Source organism: Schistocerca gregaria, chromosome 3, assembly GCF_023897955.1.
Source record: "Schistocerca gregaria isolate iqSchGreg1 chromosome 3, iqSchGreg1.2, whole genome shotgun sequence".
Lineage (NCBI taxonomy): Eukaryota > Metazoa > Arthropoda > Insecta > Orthoptera > Acrididae > Schistocerca > Schistocerca gregaria.
The window spans coordinates 375112087-375139704 of record NC_064922.1 but is presented as its reverse complement, the minus strand read 5'-3'; the positions used below and the strand labels follow the sequence as shown (position 1 = coordinate 375139704).

Sequence of the window (27618 nt, the reverse complement as noted above, 5' to 3'; positions counted from 1 at the left end):
TAGCTGGGCTTAGCGTCAATGGGAGCTCTCGTTGCGGCGAGATCTTTTCATGAAATTTCAACCACCAACTGTCTACTCCGAATGCGGGAATATTTTGTTGAATCCCACCTACACAGTGGAAAATGATCATCATGATAAAACGAGAGGAACCGGAGCTCCCATTTAAACAAATTTTCGCCCACTTGCTGTTCGGCAGTGGGACGATAGAAAGATAGTCTGAAACAGTTCATGAAGCTCTAACCACGCACTTAAGCGAGAATTATGGGTGATCATGTAGATATAGGAGTCAATGTACATGTAAGTAGGCTTTCGCGGGATAGCTGTCGTCTACTTTCAAGCAAAAGGCAATGCAGGTTATATAACACTTCCATGACTATCTGCCGGCCGAAGTGGCCAAGTGGTTCTAGGCGCTGCAGTCTGGAATCCCGCGAACGTTACGGTCGCAGGTTCGAATCCTGCCTCGGGCATGGATGTGTGTGATGTCCTTAGGTTGGTTAGGTTTAAGTAGTTCTAAGTTCTAGGGGACCTCAGAAGTTAAGTCCCATAGTGCTCAGAGCCATTTGAACCATGACTAAAGTCAATAAAACGAACCTGTGTCATTTCATGCCCCCCTTCTTTCTATACATTCAATATCCTTCGTTAGTCGTTTTTGTCAGGGGCCCACACAGTTGAGACTCACAAGTGATTTGCAAGCAATCTCCTTTAAAAACTGACTGCATTTTCCCAGCGTTCAGCCAATGAACAGAAGTCTCTCAGTTGACTTACTTATTCCATATGCCTACAAACTGTAATACCCATGTATTTTTACATCTCCTGCTGTGACTCACTGATGATGTAGCCATAGGTTACTACTTACCTGCGGTTTGTGAAGTTAGAGTTTTACATTTCTGAACAGTTGAAATGAGTTGCTAATATTAGCACTACTTGGAAATTTAATCAAGAACAGATTAGGTATTTGTGGAGATTTTCGTTACAGGTAACAGCATCAGTTTCAAAAAGTCTTAATATTGCGTACTAATGTACAGTGTGAACAAGAGACCTATCAGTCTTCTCTGGGACACACCTGAACAAACTTCTATTGGAGTCTCTACATCCAAGATAACGTGTACTGTTCTCTCTATCAAGAAATTTACAATTTAATTTCAAATTTCATTTGACACCCCATATAATAATATTTTTGTTAGTAGCCTACATCCATTTCAATTTTGTTATTGTTGTCAGGGTTTGGTTTCCCTGTATAATTATTTCCCCACATTTCCCTGCACTACCAAACTAGCCATTGCTTGATACCTGAGAATGTGTCCTATCGACCGATCCCTTCTTCTAGTCGAGTTGCACCGTAAATTTCTCCCTAATTCTATTCAGTATCTCTTCATTAGTTATCCTTCTTCGCATATAATCTTCAGCATTCTTCTGCCTCGGGCATGGATGTGTGTGACATCCTTAGGTTAGTTAGGTTTAAGTAGTTCTAAGTTCTAGGGGACTGATGGTCTCAGAAGTTAAATCCCAGAGTGTTCAGAGTCATTTGAACCAAGTAGCTTGTTGTTTCTGACAAAATTACGTCAGTTCAGACGTAAAGGTTTTCTGAATGGATTTTCCACTCTGCAGCGGGGTGAACACTGGTTTGAAACTTCATGACGGATTAAAACTGAGTACCGGACCGGGACTCGAACGTCGGATCTTAGTCTTTCTAAGTGCTTTACTGAAATTCAGTCTGGAAACAAAACAGCAATCTATGACCCAGCGATGTCTTTGTAATATCCTTTTCAATGCGATGGCAAGTCCCGCAAGATATGCAGGAAAACTGAGAAATTTGGTAGGAAAACAGGTACTCGCGGAAGTAGAGTTGTGAGGGTGGGTCATGAGCCGTACTTGGATGGCTCAGTCTGTAGAGCACTTGCCCAAAATAAAGATAACGTCCCAGATTCGAGTCCAGGTCTGGCACACAGTTTTAAGCTGTCATTACGTTTCTTATAGGTTTTATTATTTCTCCAGGAACCTTAAGTCTCTTTCCAAATTTGCTTATGAAGCTAATAAAATCTTTACTATGAGGTAGGAGGCAACAATAGCCAAAATAAAGGCAGCCTGTTCCGAAATCTAGCTGCCTGTATATCAGTGAAATTAAAATCAGTTATTGGATTATTTCATTACCGCGTTGCTACATCTCGCACATTGTAACACACTTGGATCTTTCTCGCCAGTCTGTTCCCAAGGTGATAGAGACTTTTCTGCCCAGGCCAACGTTGAGATGGCGATCCACCTATGGTCATCGGAGTGTGTGGCGAGGTTTCCTGAGACGACGATGTGTAACTTTCAGTTGGTACCAAGCATTCTCAGTCCGAATTTGTGTTTGCAGATGGCTCTGGTCTTTCCTTTAGGTGGATTACTGCTTCCTGAAACAGCTGCCCGCTGTATGGGCGCTGTGTGTTCTCACATTGTCATCCTGAATGACGATCCCATCACCCAAGCGTTGGCAATAGAAATGAAAAATGAGTAAGACGTTTCTGTCTTGACACTGCGCAGCCATCTAATTACACTCGATAGAGGCTACAGGCGTCCGACATGCGTGCATGACTGACCACCTCACTGCTAAAGCAGTGGGACTGGAGATGGGCATTGGTACATGTAACATCTTACACACCCATCTACGACGGTCATCAGGTGTCAGAGGACTCTTGCTCTCGTCACCGAAGAAAGTTATTGATCCATGTTTCATTCTCATTCTTGTCCACCTTCGAAGCACACCGCGGTGCTGGAAGATTGGTACTACTATTCGTAATGGACGCCCAGAGGCAAAACTGATAGTGTGGAGACAGCTGCGGGCAACCACTACGAGATATACTATTAATGGTAACTGTATGAACAATATATAAAGACGACAGAGTAGCGGTATCCCTTTATCAAAAGAGTATTTGGTAACAATCGTATTGTAGACACTTCATAATACGTGAGCCTGCCCGGTTAGCCGACCGGTCTAACGCACGGCTTTCCGGAGCGAGAAGGAGCGCCCGTTCCCCGGCACGAAACCACCCGGCGGACTTGTGTTGAGGTCCGGTGAGCCGGTCAGACTGTGGATGGTCTGTAGGCGGTTTTCCACCTGCCTCGGCGAATGCGGGCTGGTTTCCCTTATTCCGCCTCAGCTACACTATGTCAGCGATTGCTGCGCAAACAAGTTCTCCACGTACGCATACACCACCATTGCTCTACCACGCAGGCATAGGGGCTACACTCGTCTGGTGTGAGACGTTCCCTGGGGGGTGGGGGTACCGGGGGCCGAACCGCACAATAACCCTGGGTTCGGTGGGGTGAAGTGCACTGCGGTAGTCGTCGTGGGGTTGTGGACCACTGCGGCACTTGCGGGGACGGAGCTTCTGTCGTTTCTAAGTCCCCGGTTAACATACAAAATAATACGTGTCGCGGACTCCGTGATCTTTGGTAGCGATTTGATCAGGTCGCAACTCGACCTTCGCGTAGTTCCCTCTAACGTGTACGCAGATTTTTGGCTAGCTACAAGAGTGAACGTTTCAGTAGTAGCTAATTACGTCTGTACAGCGTCTGAGGATGCCTTCCACAGTAGGAAATTGAAAGGCAGACTAACTGCCTGAGGCCGCAACCTAATGCGCATAAAAACAATGAAATCAAAAATAGGTCTTATAAATTGCTTTCTGTTACGAGACCATATCGTCTCCCCTCCCCCGTAAGATCACAAATGTGTTATATATCACTCAGATGCAGTGCTTACAACAGAATAACACGAAATTTTAGGGAACTAAGTCCTTAAGGTAAAAGCACTTAATTTCTTTGGTATATACTGCGAAAACGTCAGATTAAGAGGTTGTGTAAAATGATCACAATTACAGTTTGGATTGAGGATACATATGCTCTCGGGAATAAAAGGAGAAAGGAGTGTGACGTACACAAAAATCACAAATAAACGTTTCAGAATAGAGGTTAACATAAATTCAATTAATTACTGAGTAAGTAAAGTTAATTCGCTTGTTATGGTTGACTGAAAGACTCCGAAAGGGGGTGTTCAGACGCCTAAATAGAAAGCTTCTTTCTATCCTTCGCACACACTGACACCTTTCGTATGCGAAGTGTGAGAGTAGCTTCATAAAACCTAGCTGGTAAGAGAATGCGAGTGTGATGGGTGTGTCTATAATGTTATGTAATTTTTGTGTTCGACGATCATGAGAAAGTAAGAGGTTGAAACACGGTACAGGACATTGCTTGCTCCTCACGAAAACCAAGGGGACCGCAGAGCTAGACGTCCCCATCCGATGGACGAATTACCATCAACAGTGACACATGTCCCAAAGTGTGCAGCTCGTGGTGTAGTGGCTAGCGTTGCTACCTCTGGATCGTGGTGTCCCCGTCGGGTTGGGGATTTTCTCTGCACGGGGCCTGGATGTTTGCATTGTCCTCATCATAGTCATCATTAGTGACAGTGGCTGAATTAGATTGTGTAATAATTGGGACTTCGTACGGTCGCTGATGTCAGCGCAGTTGAGCTCCCCATAAACCAAACATCGTCATCACATGTCCTCACTTCACGAGACACTGTAGAGGGATTCGGAATTTAGTCCAGGGCATTGGTACGAAGTTTCGTGATCAAGGTCTTTGCGCACCACCTCTCCTCCCATTTGCCTCAGGCGGCAAAGGGAAAGCAGGCAACAGTACTTGGCGTACCCAACTAAGTACAGGCCTGCTCGACGTTGCTTCGATTATGTTGTGGAAATAGGTGTGTTCAAAGGGCAACGCCATTCGTGCTAATTCTTGAGTAAAACGATTAATTGAAAGACTTGTACTAAGGTATAAAGTGCCCTTACACCGGCCTCGCTGGTCTGGCACTGAAGTCGACAGTCGTTCACAGTGGAGTCTCCGATTGGACGCCTAAGTGACAGCGACGAAGTGGCGGAGACTGCGTGACGCCGGCATCGTAACAACTGCGCAGCTCGGCAGCGCTCAGGCATGCCAACTATCCAGGTGCCTGGAACTCTGCTACGCGGCTCCGCCGCTCGCAAGGCAATCTCGAATGTTAATGCGAGAAACGCTCGGCTGACAACATCATTTCTCTTGCCTTGTTTGCAAAAGACCGCCGGAGCCCGTTCCTCTGGCTTCCATTGCACGCGCTATCCCGTGTCTATGAGACCAGAGAGCGACTGAGCTTCAGTCAGGCAACCTCGGTGACGCTTAGCCAAGGCACGAGGCTGACAAAGAGACAGTACAAATTTGAATCATATTGACAGGGTTTGTAGGGCACGACTAGGACTTCAATACAGAGGGTGACAGTTATTATACTATATGAAAAGAAACGTAAATTAGTTACAAATACGGCGTGCACACACTTTATTCAACATGTAAATGTCACTAGAAATGTTCAGATTTAGGTTATGACATGTCCGATATGCCTGCATTTATTGAGGATGACATGGCGCAGACGAATAGCGAAATTTTGCATGACCCACTGAATTGTTGAAATATCGACTCCGTCGATGACCTCCTTAATAGCTGTCTTCAGCTCAGCAATGGTTTTGGGGTTATTGGTGTACACCTGTACACGTTTAATGTCGCCCCACAAAAACGAGTCGTATGTGTTCAGATCTGGAGAATATGGTGGCCAATAGAGGCCCATGTCAGTGGCCTCTGGGTACCCCAGAATGCGGTCCTCAAAGTGCGCCTCCAGGACATCAAACACCCTCCTGCTTCGATGGGGTCATGCTCCGTCTTGCGTGAACCACATATTGTCGAAATCAGGGTCACTTTGGATAATGAAGATGAAATCGTCTTCCAAAACCTTTACGTACCGTTCGCTGGTCTCCGGGCCATCAAGGAATATCGCACCGATTATTCAGTGACTGAACATTGCACATCAGTCATCCGTTGACGGTGAAGAGACTTTTTGATCGATAAATGCGGATTCTCAGTCCCACAGATGCGCCAATTTGGCTTATTGACGAACCCAGCCAAATGTCCCACAAAGCAATCCAACCCAGCCAAATGAATGTAGGCTCTGTCGCTAAACCAAACGAACTTGCGCATACTAATTGCCACGACACTCCGCGGCCAACTGCACAGTTGAACTTCCTAACGCAAACCATCAGTTCCTGTTCTGCAGAATCCGATCGGCCGCTGACGGATCCACTAACGCAACCACTCTTGTATTTCATCGTCCGACTTTCACGCATGTCTTTCTTCACGTCGCCAAAGATTTGAAAATCACACGGTGAAAGAACCGGACTCTAAAAAAAAGGTGTTGTAGTGTTTCCCAACCGACTGGCAGTGTGGGAGAGGGCGTTCTACGAAACAAGAATTGATCTGATCTCCCAGTGGGGTAGATGTATTAACGCGCTAGGTGATTACGTTTGAGTGGAAGCGTTAGATGGTCCCGTTGAGGAAGGTGTTTATTTTCGTTTGACTGCCCCTTATACATTCCCCTAGAAATGAATGGTTAGTAGCTCGTGTCTTGTGGTTAGCATTGCTGGCTGCCCAACAAAGGCACCCAGGTTCGATTCCAGGCCGGGTCGGGTATTTTCTCCACTCGAGACTGTGTGCGTGAGCCTGTGCGTGCGTGCGTGTGTGTCTGTGTTTGTGTGTCGTACCCATCATCATTTTATCTTCATCGATGCGCAAATTGCTGAAGTGGCGTTAAAAAACGATTTCCACCAGGAGGATGAATTCCCCAGAGGAGGTCTCATGCCCAACAATGCGGTATGAACATTTCATTTTCAGGAATGCATGAATGAGTGACGTCCAGCAAAACCGTTATTCAGAGAACGGAGTATTTTTCGGCTGAAACTACAGTTGGTTTCTAGGTGGCTCCGAATGTCTTTCCAGAATAGGCAAATGTTCGGATGGCTCCTTCATCACGGCCACGGCCGACCACCTGTCGTATTCTTTTAAGGCACAACTAAATATTCCGTCTGTATGTATGTTTCGATCTATTTATTGCCATTGTATTACCACGAGATGATCCTTGTGAGATAATTCTTGGATGAATAGATAAACAGTATCTCGTAGTTGAAACCCGCTGACGTCGATAAACCCTACTGGTACAGTGATTTGACGTTCTTCTCAACGATCTGAACAGGGGAGGGGTCATGGGGGCATGAACCCACAACTGACAAACACACAAAAATCAAGAGCACTCAACTAACCACAGACGTAAACAAATTATTATGATGTATTCAAACATTTTAAATGGTTTCGTTTTTATTACTATGGAAAGCCTAGGCATCTGTGGCATGTAAAATATGGCCGTGACGCAACTTACGCAGGGAGAGAGAGAGAGAGAGAGAGAGAGAGAGAGAGAGAGAGAGTGACTTTGACTTCCCTCCCTCCCCCCTCCCCCCCCTGCACACATACACACACACACACACACACACACACACACACACACACACACCGAAAAGAGAGATAAAAATCAAGAATACTCTGGATCCACGCCTGTCTCAAAATACGAGTAGTGCTGTAAAAGTAAAAATTAGGCCAAAGACATCAGTGCCAAGTGACTCTTCCAGCTGCAGGCGGCAATCAGACAAAACTCCTATGATTGGAAATATTTAAGATGGATAAAACGAAACGCGTATGGTTAAATATGCACGCTTTTATTAATAGTTACAAAGATAGGTTTCCCTTTACGTTTCATAAGAGTGGTAACTTATTTGAGGTGAGCAATTTAGATGACTCGCCCTGTATATCGCTGCAGAAGAGTGCAAAAAATGACTAAAATAACTGATGAGTCTATCAGTGTACTACTCATAAACTGCCGGGCGATGAAACTGCATTGTATCCAGCGTCAAAGACATTAAGAAGCGACGGGGGGAAAAGGTTTTTTGTGCGGTGTTTACATGGGGTGCTTTGTACTCGTTAGCAGGCGACGGCCCTCTCTTGGCGAGACTCACGTGACACGTGTTGGCAGCCGTGTTGGCCTTGTGCAGCGGCCGTGATGCGGCGCGCGTCTTTCCCGTAAATCGCCGATGCCGCCTTCGAGCAGGGGAGTAGCGTGTTGCTGGTCTCCCGGCGCCACAGGCCACTTCATCGCCCAGCCGCCTTTGACACTTGTTCATCACTCTACATGAGTTAAGTTATGTCATAGGCATTATTAGCACCTCGTATTTTTCTTTTAGATCGTATTGGATTCCAGAGAACGTATTAAAACGCGACATAGTTCTGACCCTATGGCTTATCTTAGAAGGTAGTCCGAAAAAGGCTAACTTTCATTTATAGGACTTACGGATTTGGAGAAAGCTTTCGACAGTATCAACTTGGATACTCTCTATGGCATGTTGAAGCTAGAAGGGAACTTACAACTTGAATAGAAAGCAGACTGCAGTTATAGGAGATGAAGGACGTAAGAGATAAGCATTGGTTCGGATGGGGGTGCGACAGGATTGTAGCCGATTCACAGTGTTATTCAGGTTGTACACTGAACAAGCAATGAAAGAAACTGAGGAAATATTCAAAATAAAACAGTCACAGTTACAAAGCTATTTTTTGTTCAAAACTAACACGTTTCTCCCTGGCTCAGCATCATTGGAATATGTAAAAGGAAGAAGGACGCTAGTTAAAAAACTATGATTGGCAAAACTTAGAAGCAAGCTTTATAAGATTATAGGGCAGTTATTTAATTAGCATCCTTTTTCCTTTTAAATACTCTTATGACGCCGAACCACGGCGAAGCGCGTTATTTTTTTTTTAAAAAAATAACTTTGCAACCGTGACTGTTTTATTTTGAATATAACCCTGAAATCCCAAATCCTGTATCAATCATCCAACGCTGGAGTGGAATGAATACTATAGGATTATAGAGAAAAATGTGTAAAAACTTTGAGGTTTGCCGATGACATTGTAACTTTGTCGGGGACGGAAAAGGTCTTGGAAGATTTTTTGAACGTAACGGATAACGTCTTGACAAGGTGTTATAAGATTAACATAAAAAACAATAACAGAAGGGTAATGGGATGTAGTCAAATGAAATCAAGCGTTGCTGACAGAATTAGCTTAGGCCACAAGAAACTACAGAAAAGCTTATGACTTTTGCTATTTGGGCAGCAAAATAACTGATTATCGCCGAATAAGAGGGGATCTAAAATGCACACTGGTGACTGGAAGAATAGCATTTCTGAAAAAGAGAAATTGTTATGTCAGCAACCGCTTTTCCAAGTTGTTTCTTTGGACTGAAGTGAAACGTTAAATAATTGAGACAAGATAAGAGGGTTGCCCAGAAAGTAATGCACCGCACTATTTTTTCAACAATTTTTTATTGAACACAATGAGAATTACACTCTCGAAAGAATGGAATGGTGTTTTCTCTACACACCCCTTTTTTCCACGTAATCTCCATGCCTTCCTCCGGCGCGAAACAAGAGCGTGTATTTACTGTCGGTACCAATCCTTGTCCTGGCGGCGGAACCAGTGCTTCATTGTGTGAATCACCTCCTCATCGTCCTCAAAATGTCTTCCACGAATGGCATCCTTTAATGGCCGAAACAAGTGGAAGTCCGAGGAGGCTAGGTCAGGGTTGTAGGATGGATGGGTTAACACTATCCAGTCCTGGTTTTGTGGTGTGTTCAGCAGTCCTCAGACTTGTGTGGGGCCGAGCGTTATCGTGTTGCAGCAAAACATCACCTGGGTTGCTATAACGCCGAAGTCACCGGAAGCGAGTCTTGAGTTTGGTTAATGTATGGCTTCTGAATTAACAGGACCACCTCTTGTTATCACATCAATGAGAATCACACCTTCACAGTCCCAGAACGCGGTGATCATGACCATACCGGCGGAAGCAGTTGCTTTTAATTTTTTCTTCTGTGGGTCGTGGGAATGGTACCATTCCATCGACTGTCGTTCTGTTTCTGGGGGATGAAAATGGTGCACCCAGGTTTCATCCCTTGTCACAATCCGGGACACGAAGGCCTCCTCCTCAGCTTCGAAACATTGCAACATATCAAGACAAATGTTTTTTTCTGTGCGATCTGTCATCCACTGTTAGACACCGCGGGAGCCATCTTTCACACACTGCTGTATCCAAGAGTTCGGATAAGTGCTGGAGAACGATGATTGACACATGCAACTCCAACTGCCGAGTCGTAATGCGTCTGTCCTCGCGAATGACATCAGCTCGCTGCAACATGTCAGGTGTGACAGCCGTGGATGGTCTACCCAACCGCCGCAAATGGTGGAGCTCCGCCGAACCGCCTTCTGATTACCTCACCCTCATGGCAAGCGGCTAACTGCACTGTCGACAGCAGATGCTCCATAGACTTTGCACAAGCGTTTGGGAGTATTCTCCACAGTTTCTGTCTCTGCAGTGAGAAATTCAATGACGGCACGCTGCTTGTAACGTACATCACCTACAGACGCCATTCTGGGACTGTCCTGCAGCTGCGCTATCTGTCGAAAGTGACGTATACTTGGCGCACTTCCTCAGGAGACTTCAAATAATACATACGTAACGTTTCGCATTCGTAGCATTGTTTTAGGCTGAGAAAAATAATGCGGTGCATTACTTCTGGGAAACCCTCGTACTTTCAGTATGTGGTGTTGCAGAACAATTCTGTTGATTTTTCATGTAGATCGGATAACTAATGAAGAATTGTAAATGTAATATTCCAACAGCCGTTATTTTTATAGCTTTTTATTTAGGGTGGCCGTGTCGACTTCTTAATAGAGTCACCTTCAGATCGTGTAACACGAATGACAACAATAATTCAGTAGTACATGTATGTAACAGGGAACCAAAATTTGGGCCTGGTCTCCGTACAAGATTTCACCAACAATGAGTGATCTTCAAACATCTAACAACATGTGATTTTTATTTTGGCTGGAGTGTGGGAACAACTCATACGCCTTCAATCAAGTTATTATTGGTTTGTTGATATTTTACGGCTTCTATGTGAGCGAAGTATAAGGGCTGAAGAATATTCCCGTACTTTGCTTTGGATATAGAATCTTGTAATTTTCTATCTAATTTTGTGAGATAGATACTGTTTCCTCGAAGTGTTTTCTCGTCGTGATTTTTCGGCTTTTTCAAATCAACCAAGCCAAGGACGAGACGATCTGCCTTCTTTGTACGCGCTTGATGTCTCTCGTTACTTTGGCCAGTCACAGAAACCACAAAATTGTCAGCGCACGTTGATGAATTGAATAACTGTTTGTATGCCATCTCTTTTGTACATAAACCACAATTCAGTGGTGTCCTACCAATGATCAAACTCTGCCATTCTTCTCTCCTGTTATCCTCCTCCTCGTTATTAGCAGCAATTTGGTTGCTAGACAAAGACTGCCTCCAGACGTTTCCATACACTACGACCTTCAGCAAGGGCAACAAGGCTGCTTCCGCATTTTTTCCACTGCCACCTATTCTCGTTGTGTTATATCGTTTTCCCGGTCTTTCTTTTTAATCCGTTAGCATCCACCAATGACTTACTTTGGTCCATAGTCCATGCATTAACCCAACTGTATGTGCTGCCAGCCCCCTACCCGCCTCTCCCTACACAAACACACACACACACGCACACGCACACGCACACACAAACAAACTCTGATTTTAGTTATAATTGTAATTACATCTTTAATTCTACAATGTCCAGTCATATTAACGTGACAACCTGTCAAAAACCTGAATAACCACCTTTTGGTCGGCCGGGGTGTCCGAGCGGTTCTAGGCGCTACAGTCTGGAACCATGCGACTGCTACGGTCGCAGGTTCGACTCCTGCCTCGGGCATAGCCGTGTGTACCGTCCTTAGGTTAGTTAGGTTTAAGTATTTCTAAGTTCAGGGGACTGATGAACTCAGCATAGTACTCAGAGCCATTTTAACCACACGTATATTCTTTTTCAAACACCCTGTACATTACATTTTCACGTTTTGCAAAGTGCACATCATTAAATTTTCGTTCTTAAACATTTGCCTGCACTCTTCAAAAAGCTCCTTGATATTTTGTGACCACAATAATCTCTGCAGGTTAAGATAGCTGCTTGTATGAATCAGCAATGCAAGTGCTTAACCATGGACACTTCGCATTGCGTACTCTGTTGAAGCACGTTACTCTGACGGCCTTCTCGATGTAACGTCAAGGGCGCTTACCTGATGTATGGCATGTGAAGTGCAGAGGCAGTGTGCGTATGCATTATATAAGTTGTCTTACAAGCTGCATTTCTGCATTTCGCCCTTTGCTGGCAAGGGCGAAGGAAGGAATTAGATCCAGATAGCAGTAGGGGAAATTTGTAAACTCATTTCGTTCTCTGTGATGATAGTTACAAGTAACGTAACAGCACCGATTTTAAAGCTACCCACCGTTAAAATTAATCGCGGGGTACTCCACGCTCTTGTGGAAGGGTAACGGGTGCTTGATGGTTTGGTCCATGGTCCGTGTCTGCTAAAATCTTTTGCATCAGAATATAAAACTGATTTCTGAACTCAAGACACGGGTCCATAATCTGTATTGAAATTATTTCCACTCACGACTACTGTAATTCTTGACCCCACAGTTCGTATTACATTCACTCTTTTTATTAGTTTGACCTAAAACATAGTTATTCACTATTATGTCATTAATGTTTCACTTTGTAATCTACGAATGTTTAAAATAACAGCGAACGGTCTACAGTGTCGTATACGAACGTCTATATCAACGGGGTGTAACAAAAGGTATGAGCAAACTCTTTTAGGAAACCTTCCTCATACAAAGGAAGAATATATGTTGTGTGGCTATGTGACTGGAAACTCTTCAGAAATGTTCAAATGTGTGTGAAATCTTATAGGACCTAACTGCTAAGGTCATCAGTCCCTAAGGTTACACACTACTTAACCTAAATTATTCTAAGGACGAACACACACACCCATGCCCGAGGGAGGACTCGAACCTCCGCCGGGAAATGTCACAACTCAGTTTCTGAAATTCTTCAACACATTAATTATCTGCTTTGCAAGAAAGCCTTCTCCGTGAACAGCACATTTGCACTAAAATGAGGCTTGACACATTTCTGAATGACTCATTCGCAGAAGTGTACCCATGCAGGAAAATCAGCTGCCGATAGCTAGTCTTTGCATGGGTTAAGTTTGCGATCTACTTTGTACTGGATGTTGGTAAAAAGAAATGGCGAGAGGGATACGAATAAATAAATATCTAATGAAAAGACAAATGTAATTAAAACTTGCGAACAACACCGTTAGAGCTTTACTTATTACCAATGTAAGCCGTTAATTTGCGAATTACTTTGTATCAGATTTTGGAAAAAATGATATGATAAGAGAAATGAATAATTTTCCAGTGAAAATACAGTGGTAATTGCAAAATTTCCGACCAAAAGTCTTACAGCTTCAGTTACGCTAGTGAATGACATTTTAATTGACTGTAAATATTTTTCTCCCTGGTTTGTTCATGCCTTCAAAATACTTCATATGCTCGTAAAATATTCATTTCAGAACGTAGATCTCAGTTGTCCCAGACCAACTTTTAGTTTTGATCATTTTACAATGCTCACGATTTTACAGTGCTTTCCTAAATGTCCATTTCCTTTCCCACTCCACAAGCGGTACACCAATTTTATCCGAAACATATCTTTCCTTTTGTATCTGACTTTATATGCACTATCAGAGGGATCCTACAGAGCTTTCTTCATTTCAATTTCTAACAAAAATTAGATTATTGAATCTGTTGACGAGTCGTGAGTTGCCATTGTCGAAAGAAAGACAACAGACGAAGAAAGAAACACAGCAGACGACACAGCAAATGCTCGTGTGCAAGCCACGCAACTCTGCCATGTTTTTGTTCACTGAGCGTAAACTACAAACTCGAGGCAAAACTTTTCTCAGTGAGCTGTTCAGACTCGCGACTTCAAGCAACTGTTGTCAACAGTTGATAACTGTTTCAAACTTCGAGTTGAAAACACTTCTCAACCAAGTTTGTTGGAGTTGGTTTTCAGTGTGGAAGTACCTCTAGAAATATGAATCAATACTTTGCTTCCTAATTACATGAGGGTAAAATTAGAAAGATTCACTGGCATATGAAATGTTGCCGCTCCCCATTCATGATTGCAAAATGAAAGAGAGAAAGTGATTATGGTACACAAAACTCCCGCCACCAAACGGCAAGAGAGAATTTCCCGAGTGTACATGGAAGTTACCGTAATTCAAACAACTGTGCTTCGTTTAAACCCAAACGTGTTTGAGGCATCGTCAGTGGGTATTCTTAATCGAATTCTGTAAAATGTTAACATGTTTTAGGTAATAATTATTGCAACAAAATGTAGGACTAAGAAACGTTTTGTCTGTTATTGTGATTTACTTGATTATTGTAATTATTAGATTATTTTGGCTCCTCTGTGCATAATCTGGTACTGATATCTTGTCATACGCAGCCAAACGATATTACTGTGAGTTTTGTTGACGAGCTAACAAGTCACATTTTACCTAAACGTAATTTTGCTGTATGAAAACATATATATGGCGAGTATAGCCTCACGTTGCTTTAGAAATCGAAGTGTAAGCACTCACTGATGATGGCATAAACGTACTGAAACGTGTTTAGATTTATATGAAAAAACAGTTGTGGCGTAAAAGGCAGATCTTAAAGCCAGTGGTCAAATGGCCCTGAGCACTATGGGACTTCTGAGGTCATCAGTCCCCTAGAACTTAAAACTACTTAAACACTAACTAAGGACCGAGACTCGAACTCGGGACCTTTGCCTTTCGCGGGCAAGTGCTCTACCAACTGAGCTACCGAAGCACGACTCACGCCCCGTCCTCACAGCTTTACTTCTACCAGTACCTCGTCTCCTACCTTCTCATTCTGGAAACATCCCCTAGGCTGCGGCTAAGCCATGCCTCACAATATCCTTTCTTTCAGGAGTGCTATTTCTGCAAGGTTCGCAGGAGAGCTTCTGTTAAGTTTGGAAAGTAGGAGACGAGGTACTGGTAGAAGTAAAGCTGCGAGGACGGGACGTGAGTCGTGCTTGGGTAGCTCAGTTGGTAGAGCACTTGCCCGCGAAAGGCAAAGGTCCCGAGTTCGAGTCTCGGTCAGACACAGTTTTAATCTGCCAGGAAGTTTCATATCAGCGCACACTCCGCTGCAGAGTGAAAATCTCATTCTGGTAACCTAAGGACATCACACACATCCATGCCCGAGACAGGTTCAAAAAATGGTTCAAACGGCTCTGAGCAGTATGGGACTTAACATCTATGTTCATCAGTCCCCTAGAACTTAGAACTACTTAAACCTAACTAACCTAAGGGCATCACACAACACCCAGTCATCACGACGCAGAGAAAATCCCTGACCCCGCCGGGAATCGAGCCCGGGAACCCGGGTTCGGGAAGCGAGAACGCTACCGCACGACCACGAGCTGCGGACCCAGAGGCAGGATTCGAACCTGCGACCGTCGCGGTAGCGCGGTTCCAGACTGTAGCGCCTAGAACCGCTCGGCCACACCGTCTGCAAACATGGCTTCTGCTACGTTGCTAAACCCAATGATGATTATGGACGTACATGTGGAAGAGTACAGGATAACCTAACATGAAGACCTGCATCAAACTAGCATACGGACAGAAAACCGCAACAGCATCACTCTTTTGGGGTGTGGCAGTAGACACTTTAACGTGTGAATAAGACGAAGATGACAGCATTTCAATAAGATTTGTGTCAGTTCTGAGTAAAGCCGACGTGTTCACAGAATGACAATCGTACTTGGTCCTGTGACACAATGCTGCAACGTAGGCCAACTGGGTTGGTCGCGTGCCTGCGGGCTAGGCGGCGTTTGCGGGCTCTGAGCTGGCGATTACGCGGTGCGGCGTGGCGTGGCGTGGCGCGTGAAATGCGGTGGCGCTGGCGCCTGTGGAGGCACTGGCGCCAGCGACCGCGGCGGGGGGCGGGGCGGCCGTTCCGGGCCTCGCGTGGCCTCCGCGGCCTTGACTCGGCTGCAGCACGCCGCGCCGCGCCGCGCCAGCCGCGCTATATATAGCCGAGGCGGCGCGCCTCTCTCACCTTCGCACCGTGGGCGCCATTCAAGGCGGCCGGCCGGGTCGGCGGGGCGCGTCTTCGCGCACAGCGCTACGCCTCCACCTCCGCCGCAGCCTCCTCCGCAGCGCCTCTACCGGCCGAACTGGCGCCGTGGCCCAGACAATGGACTCGTCTTCGTCACGAGCCGCGCAGCTGGAGTATCTATGGAATCAACGTTTACGAGGCTCGTTCAATAAGCAAAGAAGCACATTTTTCTTCTGAAAGCAGGTTCGTTTCTATTCAGGATCCCATGTTGTTGTTGTTGTTGTTGTTGTAGTCTTCAGTCCTGAGACTGGTTTTATGCAGCTCTCCATGCTACCCTATCCTGGGCAAGCTTCTTCATCTCCCAGTACTTACTGGAGCCTACGTCCATCTGAATCTACTTAGTGTATTCATCTCTTGGTCTCCCTCTACGATTTTTACCCTCCAGCTGTCCTCCAATGCTAAATTTGTGATCCCTTGATGACTCAGAACATGTCCTACCAATCGATCCCTTCTTCTTGTCAAACTGTGCCACAAACTACTCTTCTCCCCAATTCTGTTCAATACCTCCTCATTAGTTATGTGATCTATCCAACTAATCTTCAGAATTCTTCTGTAGCACCACATTTCTAAAGTTTCTATTCTCTTCTTGTCTAAACTATTTTATCGTCCATGTTTCACTTCTATACATGGCTACACTCCATACAAATACTTTCAGAAATGACTTCCTGAAACTTAAATCTATACTCAATGTTAACAAATTCCTCTTCTTCAGAAACGCTTTCCTAGCCATTGCCACTCTACATTTTATATCCTTTCTACTTCGACCATCATCAGTTATTTTGCTCCCCAAATAGCAAAACCTTTACTACTTTAAGTGTCTCATTTCCTAATGTAATTCCCTCAGCATCACCCGATTTAATTCGACTACATTCCATTATCCTCGTTTTGCTTTTGTTGATGTTCATCTTATTCCCTCCTTTCAAGAGCCTGTCCATTCCGTTCAACTGCACTTTCAAGTCCTTTGGTGTCTCTGACAGAATTACAATGTCATCGACGAACCTCAATGTTTTTATTTCGTCTCCATGGATTTTAATACCTACTCCGAAGTTTCCTTTACTGCTTGCTCAATATACAGATTGAATAACATTGGAGAGAGGCTACAACCCTGTCTTACTCCCTTCCCAACCACTGCTTCCCTTTCATGTCCCTCGACTCTTATAACTGCCATCTGGTGTCTGTACAAATTGTAAATAGCCTTTCGCTCCCTGTATTTTACCCCTGCCACCTTCAGAATTTGAAAGAGAGTATTCCAATCAACATTTTCAAAAGCTTTCTCTAAGTCTACAACTGCTAGAAACGTAGGTTTGCCTTTCCTTAATGTATTTTCTAAGATAAGTCGTAGGGTCAGTATTGCCTCTCGTGTTCCAACATTTCTGCGGAATCCAAACTAATCTTCCCAGAGGTCAGCTTCTACCAGTTTTTCCATTCGTCTCTAAGGATTCCATATACCATATTATTCGCCAATCTTTCTCCTACAAAACCCAATTTTTCAATGTCATGACCATTCAGTACGACGGCTTTACGGTGCGTGGTGTCGGGTTGGAGAAGAGTTTGTACCTCTTTAATTCAGACGAATCTTGCATGAGAACGAGACATGCACTCGACCCCCTCCTTGTCTACCAGATAATTAATTATGCGCACAACGATAACGAAAGGAAATGATGGTGGACCCTGCTAGTTGGTAAAATAGAGAGTGCACACTCACAATAATCTAATAAAAGTCGTAATCTACTCATAAAAAGAAAACTTTATCATAATAAACAAAATATTTACAACAACAAATGTATATCTCGAAAAACAAAACCTTTTTTGGAAATCTCTATCGAATGGATGGTAGTGGACTAACAATACATATACTCCTATATTTCTGGAAGAAGAAATCGAAAATAGCATGGATTACAGAAGTAATAAAAGATCTTGAAAGAAACAACATCAAAGAATCAGAAATAGCAGAAAGAAACCGTTTAAAAACAAAATACTAATTTTGGAAGGCTTTTAAAGCAGAAGAAATAAAAAATCGGAAACAACATGGACTGAAGAAAGGAGGAGACTTCATGGGGAGAAAATGAGGGAATACTGGAAAAATAGGAAACAACAACAAAGGAAGAAGAGGAACTGAAGTTGTTAACGTGATCCTAGTTGGTAAATACGATTGTAAAATAAATAAATAACAGGAAATAGGATTCTTCCTATATCTACGATATGATATGAGGATTAAATATTACAATGAAATTTATTATATATCAGAACATAAATGCATATGATTGTCGACACTCACAGTAGGTTAAGGGATAGGGTATGCTGAAATATTATGAGACTAAGAGTTGCCTTGAGGACAAGGGGCTCCTACTCTCTGTGGTGCAATAGGCTGACAATAATGACTGGAGGTCTTAATGAATGAAATATTAATCTCCCGATTACATAGCAGTATCGCAATTAGAAGTGAGAGCTCAAATGGGATCACATGGAGAAACAAGCAAGGTGGACTTGTAGCAAAGCGAACGCGCATGCTGTTGAGGGATTCAGTATAAAATTGATAAGGTCCTACAATGCTGGAGCTGCAAAATACTGTACCAATCCTGAAATCTTCAGCACATCGTCAGTAAGCAGTGTCCTGATGATGTAGGTGCCGACTTCTGCCGTGCAGCAATTCTGTGTCTACCCCTGGCCGCGAAGGCTGTCCGACACTTCTAAGTTCTTCCAAAAACGAGCGACCAAGTCTCAAGACCGTCTGACTCCGAGAAGATCAGATCCCGAATTCCCCTCTGTGATGCGATGCAAGCTGCGAAACTACCATTGCTCAACTCCCTTCTCTCCTCGGAAACCGCAAATTAGCGTTCAGTGCTGATTCCAAAATTCCCCCACACTGACTCTAAGCTTTATTCGCGCCATTAGCGACCGTTCCCTCCAATTTCGAGCAGGGTTTTTGTGACGTGAACTAGCCTCAGTTTAAGTTGACCAATCATGCCTCTGCTATTCAGCTGAGGGCACTGAACTTGCCACTTGACCAGCTACAAAAACAACCCGCCTAGACCACCGACCATCCGGCGCCAGACAGTCGCACCCAGCAGGGCACAGTCCACAAGTATTCTCAGAATCAAGAGGATAATGCAGTCAGTCGGTGACAGGAATCTTCGTTCCAGACGCGCCAGAACGGTAAACAGATAAACTGCGGCAACACTCAGATGTCTCGTATGTCGTTTCGCCCTGCATACAATAGGCGAAACTCGACCGATGTCAATTGTTCTGCCAGGCCTAGTGTACGAATTCAGAATTCAGGGAAGTGCAGCTCCCAACCGGAAAAGCACTGTGCCGCATCCTACAATATTCGCCTCGCCCGGGCCACCCACAGAAGTAAAACAGAATGTTCAGGAATCAAGTGAAAAGTATTTTTTTGAGCTCTCAGTACAAATACTCTCATTACAACAACCTTATTCGGTCTATTACTACCGCGCAATGACATACAACATTAATAAAATTGATAAAAATGAGAGGAGACATTCAAAGGAGGACATGGAACCTCTCAACGGTACCTTAGTGGGGGGGCGCGTGTGGCTCCATTGAAGAACTCTACTGGTCGACGTAGGAGCCAACGTCTCGCTAGATCAATAACCTTATCATTCACGTATTGCTTTGTGCAGAGTGCACCCTACATTAGGCCAAACAGATCAAAGCCAGAAAGTGTGAGGTCTAGACTGCAGGGTGGATGAGGAAGAACGATTGATGGACCAGTGTGTCAGCACTACCAGCTGAGACGTTCAGTTGAACAGCATGGCATCTGACTTAGATCTGTCGATCATCTCGAATGAGGTGCAGGAGTCACAGTTATGTGCGGCCGGCGGGTACAGGGGACGAAGGACAAGTTTGCACGACGTTGTTGCAATGATGACAACGCCTTGCCCAACGACTCACCGTGCTTTTGTTCACTGCAAGATTTCCATAGACATTCAGCAAGCACCTATGAGTGCCTGTGACGCTCTGGTTTTCCGTCAAAAGTAACTCACCTCCGTTACAGGCGCCATTTCGAAGGCTATGTATAGTGCCACCACTTATCGGAACTTCGCGAAAATACATGCGGTGAAGCGTCAAATTCCAAAACTTTTTGACCCAAATTGGCCGACAAAAACCGTGTGTTGCTTTACTTACTGAAGACCCGTCGTAGATGCGCGAAAAGTAAATTTATTAGCCAACATACCTCGACTCCAAAAGCAACGTGCCTATGGTAAGAATTGTTCGTAACCGCTCCGCAGATCCCACACCGAAGTACCGTAAATTTTGTACAAATGTTTTGAAATCTACTTGCACAAGGCGTTTGAGCCCTGGCATCAAACGTCTAAGGGTGACAAATCACGTCACGAGGAACAACTTTTGTTGGAGACAAAAAGTGTCTACCGACACTTCGCGGTGACACTAGATGTCATTTTATTGAATTCGCTGGGCTTGGGCCACAAGGTTTCATCGAACTAGCACTGTCTACTAACCAAGTGTGCTGCATCCGCATAACCCATAAACTGAGAAGAGTGATTTTCAACAGGAAATCATTAGGGACTCCTGTCTCTAACTGGAGAAAGATATTTCTGAAGAGGATCAGGAACTTTAATTTTAATCGGCCCAGGTCCTTTCAAGCATAACAGATTACCGGCGAAACATATAGCATACGTACGCTGCAGAGTGCCTTTGGCCTATTCCCTTCGTGGCCATGGTGATCATGCTGGCCTCTTTGGCAGCTTCTGTCATCCGCTACTCTGCTCACTCGATATGCTTTTCCTCCAGTTTCGTAGAGAAGTTGTAACAGACTGGTCCGGTCCCAACTTCTAGCACGTTCATCCTTTTCCACAATGCCTGTTAGGCCGTGGTTGAAGTTACATGTTGCCGAGACTTTTTCAGAAATTGCCTTGTAACTCGATAACAGAGTTTCTGGCGAAATGGGGACGAATGCCAAATAACGTTTTAAGCAAAAAAAGTAGATGTTTAAAAATTTTCAAAGAGAAAAACCGCGTTACGGGATTTATGGAAACAGCAGAAAACCTAAATTGGGAAGGCCCAGTCGGTGATCTGAACAGCTCTATTCCAGAATGCGAGTCTAGTGTGATAAACACCGCGTCACCTCGCTCGGTTTCAGCGCTTATGTTCCAGTCCTAGATTAACATGCAGACAAACAGAGTTATACGTAACTCACGTGGCTATTTCAGTTCGATGTACGCCGTAAGCGTCACAAGCTATTCTCAGTCCATAGATTTTCCTACTCTATGCCAGGAGCAAATTACAAATCTCTGTCCAGCAGACCTGACGGTACACTTTCACCCACTCCCTTAAGCTATTATGACGGGACACAACGCTTAACTGTTTGGCTAAATTCAATGTAACAGGGCTGACGGCAACATATCATTCCCTTTTTAGTTTGCCGTGCGATACAAGTTCGTGGAGAAGGCCTGCAATTACTATACGATTAACTTAGCATGATCTCAACACTGTTTAACGTCGTTCACAACTATGCAATAGTTATAAAACATTACTGACGCCCTTAGCACATATCAGTGGCTCACAATATCAGAAACAACCTTGATACGCAAGTGGTAACCGTGTTAGCATCTCTGTTCTGGCTGTATTTAGTAGGGTTACCAGTTGACACGATACTTTGTATGAAGTTGGTGTCTGATATTCTGATAATGGACCACGCCGAAAACGCCTTGTGTGTGTGTGTGTTTTTTTTTTTTTTAATTACAAACTGTGTCTTGTTATCTAGCGACCCGATGCAGTGTTAATGGATTGGTCAGTTAATATCATTATGTAAGTCTGCAGGCTTTCGTGACCGTTGTCACTGAAGTTAAAATCTTCTGGGGTACCAGGCCGCGTCATATTTCTTCTAAAATGATCGATGTTCTAGCAGTAGTGGACACCAGAAGATCCTGAGGAAAATCCCAGCAGAGGGATCGAAACGTCGATCCTTTTAGAAGAAACATGACGCGGCCTAATAACACAGAAGATTTTAACTTCAATTAATATCATTGTTTTTGACGCGCTGAGGCTCGTCCTTTGTCTGGTTTGGACGCAAGAGCCCGTTTTGTTTATTTGAGGGCAGGGAGCTTCGTTCAGCCTGCGGATAATGGAACAGTGATACCATAATCCTACTAAATGTATTGTGGTCGGAGTCTGTTATGCTGGGGTACAGTCACAGCAACTTTCCCATGATGGCTGTTGTTTTTCAAGACCCCATACATGCAGCAAATCTTACTCTGGCGAGGAATGCTATTAGAAGGAGCAGGAAATGGCCAGTGGAAAAGCCTGCAAATTCCTCCTCAGGTTGACTGGCTGAACGAGATGGATGTTAAAACAATTTACTAACGCAGTCTTTGACTGTAGGAGGTGATTTGGAGCCTTGAAGGGGGTGGGGGTTTGAAGGGAGGAGGGGTAGATGAGATTTTAAGTCTTGCATCTATGAAGTTTGTAGTGAGTGATCCTCAGTGAGCGATAATCTGAAAGTCGAGTCCTTGTCAGGCGTGGAATTCTGTTTGTGGTGCCAATGTTTTAAGCGAGTGCTGAACTTACGTGGTCGTGCAGAGGTCTGATAGGAAGAGGCATCATAGCAGAGCGTGGAGCTGTTAGCTACCTAGAGGTGGCGTTTAACGAACGATACCAATAAAAACTAATAAATTCCCTTTATTCCCGTTGAAACCTGAAGTCTGGTGTTTTTATGTATGTCCTTCTTTGGCTTTAACTACGTTCCTGCTTTCTTTCCGGTGGAGATTATCGATGAAAGTTGCTGGAAACTACGCTGTCTGAGAACAAAATAAAGCACCCAGAATACATGGTCAAGTATCAATGTAATTTCGTAGACGTTCAGGCCATCATCAGGTATGTAGCGCTGCCGTTCCCTCTGACACGTAGAACGACTACCAGCATACATTAGTGTTGTTCGTGTTTAGCGCTGGTGCTAGGACCAAGCTAAAACTCCTCCCGGACAGTCCATGGAGGCCCAACGGTACTGACCGGCAGCCATGTCATCCTCAGCCTGGCCGTGCGGTTCTAGCCGCTACTGTCTGGAGCCGATCGACCCCTACGGTCGCAGGTTCGAATCCTGCCTCTGGAATGGATGTGTGTGATGTCCTTAGGTTAGTTAGGTTTAATTAGTTCTAAGTTCTAGGCGACTGATGACCTCAGAAGTTAAGTCGCATAGTACTCAGAGCCATTTTTTTCATCCTTAGCCCATACTGGATGTGGATATGGAGAGGCATGTGGTCAGCACACCACTCTCCCGGCCGTATGTCAGTTTCCGAGACCGGAGTCACTACTTCTCAATCAAGCAGCTCCTCAGTTTGCCTCACAAGGGCTGAGTGCACCCCGCTTGCCAACAGCGCTCGGCAGACCGGATGGTCACCCATCCAACTGCTAGCCCAACCCGACAGTGCTTAACTTCTTCGGTGGTCTGACAGGAACCTGTGTTAGCAGTGCGGCAAGGCCGTTAGCTGGTACCAAGAGTGGTAGGTTATATAAGGGGCGTAGATGCTGAGTGATCACTGTGAAGCACACGGAGAGTCGAAGACTGGTGTAAGACAGCATTATCAGCACGTGAAAGAATTTGAAAAGTGTCTGATTGTGGGGCTCCATTTGGCCACCTGATCGAATTGTGCAGTACACAAATTTGTGAGGCATTCGGATGTGGCAGTGGCTCTATTTTGGGCAGCTTGGGGAAGTAGGGAAGGGGGCGTAGGGCAGGCTTCGCTCTACCACGTTTGTCCACCGCAAGGTAGGATTATAATACTGGGCACCAAGCACATCATGGCCCCTTCACGTTTGCTCCTGCCATACGAAAACAAGTAATGGACTCCCTGCATCAAACTCTTCATACTGCACCATCGGTCGGAAACTTGCAGCAGCCAGACTTTGGAACTGTCGTCCCATACGTAGCCTACCATTAAATTCACAATACAAACGGCTGCGCTTGGAGTTGTGCAGTGACAGGGAAACATGGACTGCTAATGAATGGCGTCGAATTGTTTTCCGCGTGAATCGTGGTTCTACACTAACCCCCAAGACCGTATTTTGTGAATATGGCAACGACCTAGGAAGAGGTCTTATTCTCCCAACCTGCTGGAAAGCGGTGTTGTTCTTTGTTCATTGTGTGGGCAGTCCCCGAGTATGGCTTCCGGTCATAGCTTGTAGTGATTGAGGGAACTCTGATGCCACAACGGAACGGCACTGGCAACCTGTATCCTCATGTGTCGCCTCTCATGCGAGAGTATCGTGGTGCTACTTTTCAACAGGACAGTGGTCATCCACTTATGGTATGTCCCTCTATACATTGTGTGTGTTAAGTCGAGATACCTCCGTGTCCAGCAAAATCCTCAGCTCTGTCGCCGATAGAACATGTGTGGGACCAGCTCAGCTCCGTCCCACAGCCTGTATCCAGGACGTGATGGACCAGTTACAATAGTTAAAGGATAAGCTTGCATCAGGAGGAGATATTATGGCTTTATGGCACCCTACGTAACAGAATCAACGCATGCATACAGGCCAGGGTGGCTGCAAAGTCATACCGATAAGTGAGCTCACACTCTCAAGATGTTTGCAAATTTCCGTCGGTATTGTCTTCAGTGAAATAACGTCATAAATTCCTCAACCGGCGAAGGTTCATTTTGTTTCCTGCTCGCCTTATGAGTACTTCCGTTTTTTATGAGGCAGTTTGTTGGGTTAAACACAATCGAAAATATGTATAATGACGAGAAAGAATTTTACACTTCAGTTCTCTGGAAAGAGAGGGGGCTGGTAACGTGCTACAATTCACTACCTGAGCTGAATTCCAATACAGTCCTATGGTAACTTTTGAATACATAGTGCGAGCAAACAGTGACCAACGTTAGTACTAATAGTTACTGTTAAAATAAGTCTTGATCATAACTTTATTTATTCTTGTAACCAGTTTCAACCACGCCTGTGGTTATCTTCATACCAAAATGCTGTATGAGCAGGAGCCGCCTCTGGTGGTAAATCACTGCTCTGAGCAGAATAAATAACTTTGTGATCAAGACTGATTTTAATAGTAACTAACAGTCCTATGGGTAGTGTTCACCGTACACATTCGAAACCAACTAGACTAACCGCAGTGGAGACGTTTCTCGCTGTGTACTCAGAATAAGTGCGGAGCTCGTGACATTACACCTACATCAGAAGCTAGTTCATCTGGTCACATGCAGTATCTGCCTGCTCCATACGCTGAGCTCCTTTTCCAGGGTAAATGACTTTCAACATCCATACAATGGCCACCCATTAAGCAATGCTTTGGCTGTCATGCTTTTGTGTTGATGACAGGAAACATGTTACCTGGTTGGGCGAGTCTCGTTTCAGATTGTATCGAGCGGATGGACGTGTACGGGTATGGAAACAACCTCCTGAATCCATGGACCCTGCATATCAGCAGCGGAGTGTTCAAGGTGGCGAAGGCTCTAACGGTGTGGGTCGTGTGTAGCTGGAGTGATATGGGCCCCCAGATACTCTAGATACGACTCCGACAGGTGACACGTATGTAAGCATCCTGTCTGATCACGTGCATCCACTCATGTCCATTGTGTATTCCGACGGGCTTGAGCAAATGCAGCAGGAAAATGCAACACCCCACACGTCCAGAATTGCTACAGAGTGGTCCAGGAACACTCTTCTGAGTTTAAACACTTCCGCTGGCCACAAAACTCCACAGATATGAATATTATTGAGCATATCGTGGATGCCTTGCAACGTGCTCTTCAGAAGAGATCTCCACCCCCTCGAACTCTTCCGGATTTGTGGTCAGACCTGCAGGTTTCATGGTGTCATTTCCCTCCAGCACTACTTCAGACATTAGTCTAGTCCGTGCCACGGCGTGTCGCGGCACTTCTGCGTGCCCTACACGGTATTAGGAAGGTGTACCAGTTTCTTTCGTTTGTTCAGTGTAAATTGGAATTATCGGATGAGTATTTGGCCCCTAGTCCTTCCGAATACTATTTGTATTACCTATTACGCCACTCGCTCGGTACATCAGTTTGCAGGTTGAATATCTGCTCACCCGCAATCACAGAATTTATACTGACGTCGTCTGCAACATATAGAATTATCCAGAATTTTGTCCTGGAATCCTTGCCTTCGTGTAGTGACACCCTCAGGCTGTGACCACAGTACAGTGCCACAAGTACGCCGCAGCACTCGCCAGCGATGCGACATGCGCCGGCGCTCCAGTGTCTGAGGTCAGCGCCTCCGGAGGAACACAATGGCGCGCCCGTGGGCGGCTGGCGCGCTTGCGACCCTGCGAAGGACGGCGGCTGCGGCTGCGGCCGCGGCGGCGGCGGCAGTGGGCGGGCCGCTTCCTGCGTACCTGCGGCTGCTGCGGCCCCAGTCCGTAACCCTACACTCGCCTGTCGTCTGCCCCGTACACTCACGGAGCGAAGCCTACCACTCTTAGCTGGCACAGTCTCGCCATTTTTGTATCGCTCTCTCAGAAGCGCTCCTGCGGCAGAAAAGAAGAAACGGGAGATGTAGTGAAGAAATTTTAAACACAGCACAAACCGAGAGAACACATTTTTTCAGATAAATAAAAACAAAAAGATCCTTAGCAATTTTTTTAATATGCATTGAATTTGGCTAGTTTGAAGAAACGAGTGTGAATCAATTTAATTGACACTGATTACATTTATATGAACTTGTCGCAGTGGTAACACCGGCTCCCATCAGCCCACAGAAGTTGACCGCTGCAGGGGTTGGTTAACATTTGGATGTGTGATCGTACGGGTCTGTTGAGCGCTGTTGGCGGGCGTGGTGCACTGCGCCCTTGTGAGGGCAATTCAGAAGCTACTTGACCGAGAAGTAGCGGCTCCAGGTACTAAAACTGACAACGACCGGGAAAACGATGTGCTCACCATGTGCCCCTCAATATCCGCATCCAATGACATCTATCGGCTAAGGATGACACGGCGATCGGTCGGCACCATTGAGACTTCCGTGGCCATCTTCAGTGGTCTGCTCGGACAGGTTTTACATTTCTTAGTTACCAGGTGTAGAAGTATGAAATCGGCATTTGGTTGCAATAATTACAAAAAACAATCTTATGGGACTTAACTGCTAAGGTCATCAGTCCCTAAGCTTACAAACTACTTAACCTAAATTATCCTAAAGAAAAATACACACACCCATGCTCGAGGGAGGATTCGAACCTCCGCCGGGACCAGCCGCACAGTCTATGACTGCAGCACCTCAGACGGCTCGGCTAATCCCTCGCGGCAAATAGGAAATTGGAAATTTATGGTAAGCTCTTATGGGACCAAACTGCTGAGGTCCTCGGTCCCTAAGCTTACACCCTACGTAAGCTAACTTGAACTAAGCACTTGCCCGCGAAAGGCAAAGGTCCCGAGTTCGAGTCTCGGTCGAGCACACAGTTTTAATCTGCCAGGAAGTTTCATATCAGCGCACACTCCGCTGCAGAGTGAAAATCTCATTCTGGTAACTTGAACTAACTTACGCTAAGGACGACACACACACCCGTGCCGTAGGGAGGACTCGAACCTCCGACGCAGGGAGCCGCGCGGACCGCGACAAGGCGCTCTAGG

General features: G+C 45.2%; 1 protein-coding gene across 1 annotated transcript in view; it reads left to right on the top strand.

The window, feature by feature from the left end:
* The window catches only part of LOC126355185 (noggin-3-like), a 555371-nt gene that overhangs the window by 497857 nt on the left and 29896 nt on the right, over window positions 1–27618 (top strand). The gene's annotated exons all lie outside the window — the stretch shown is intronic.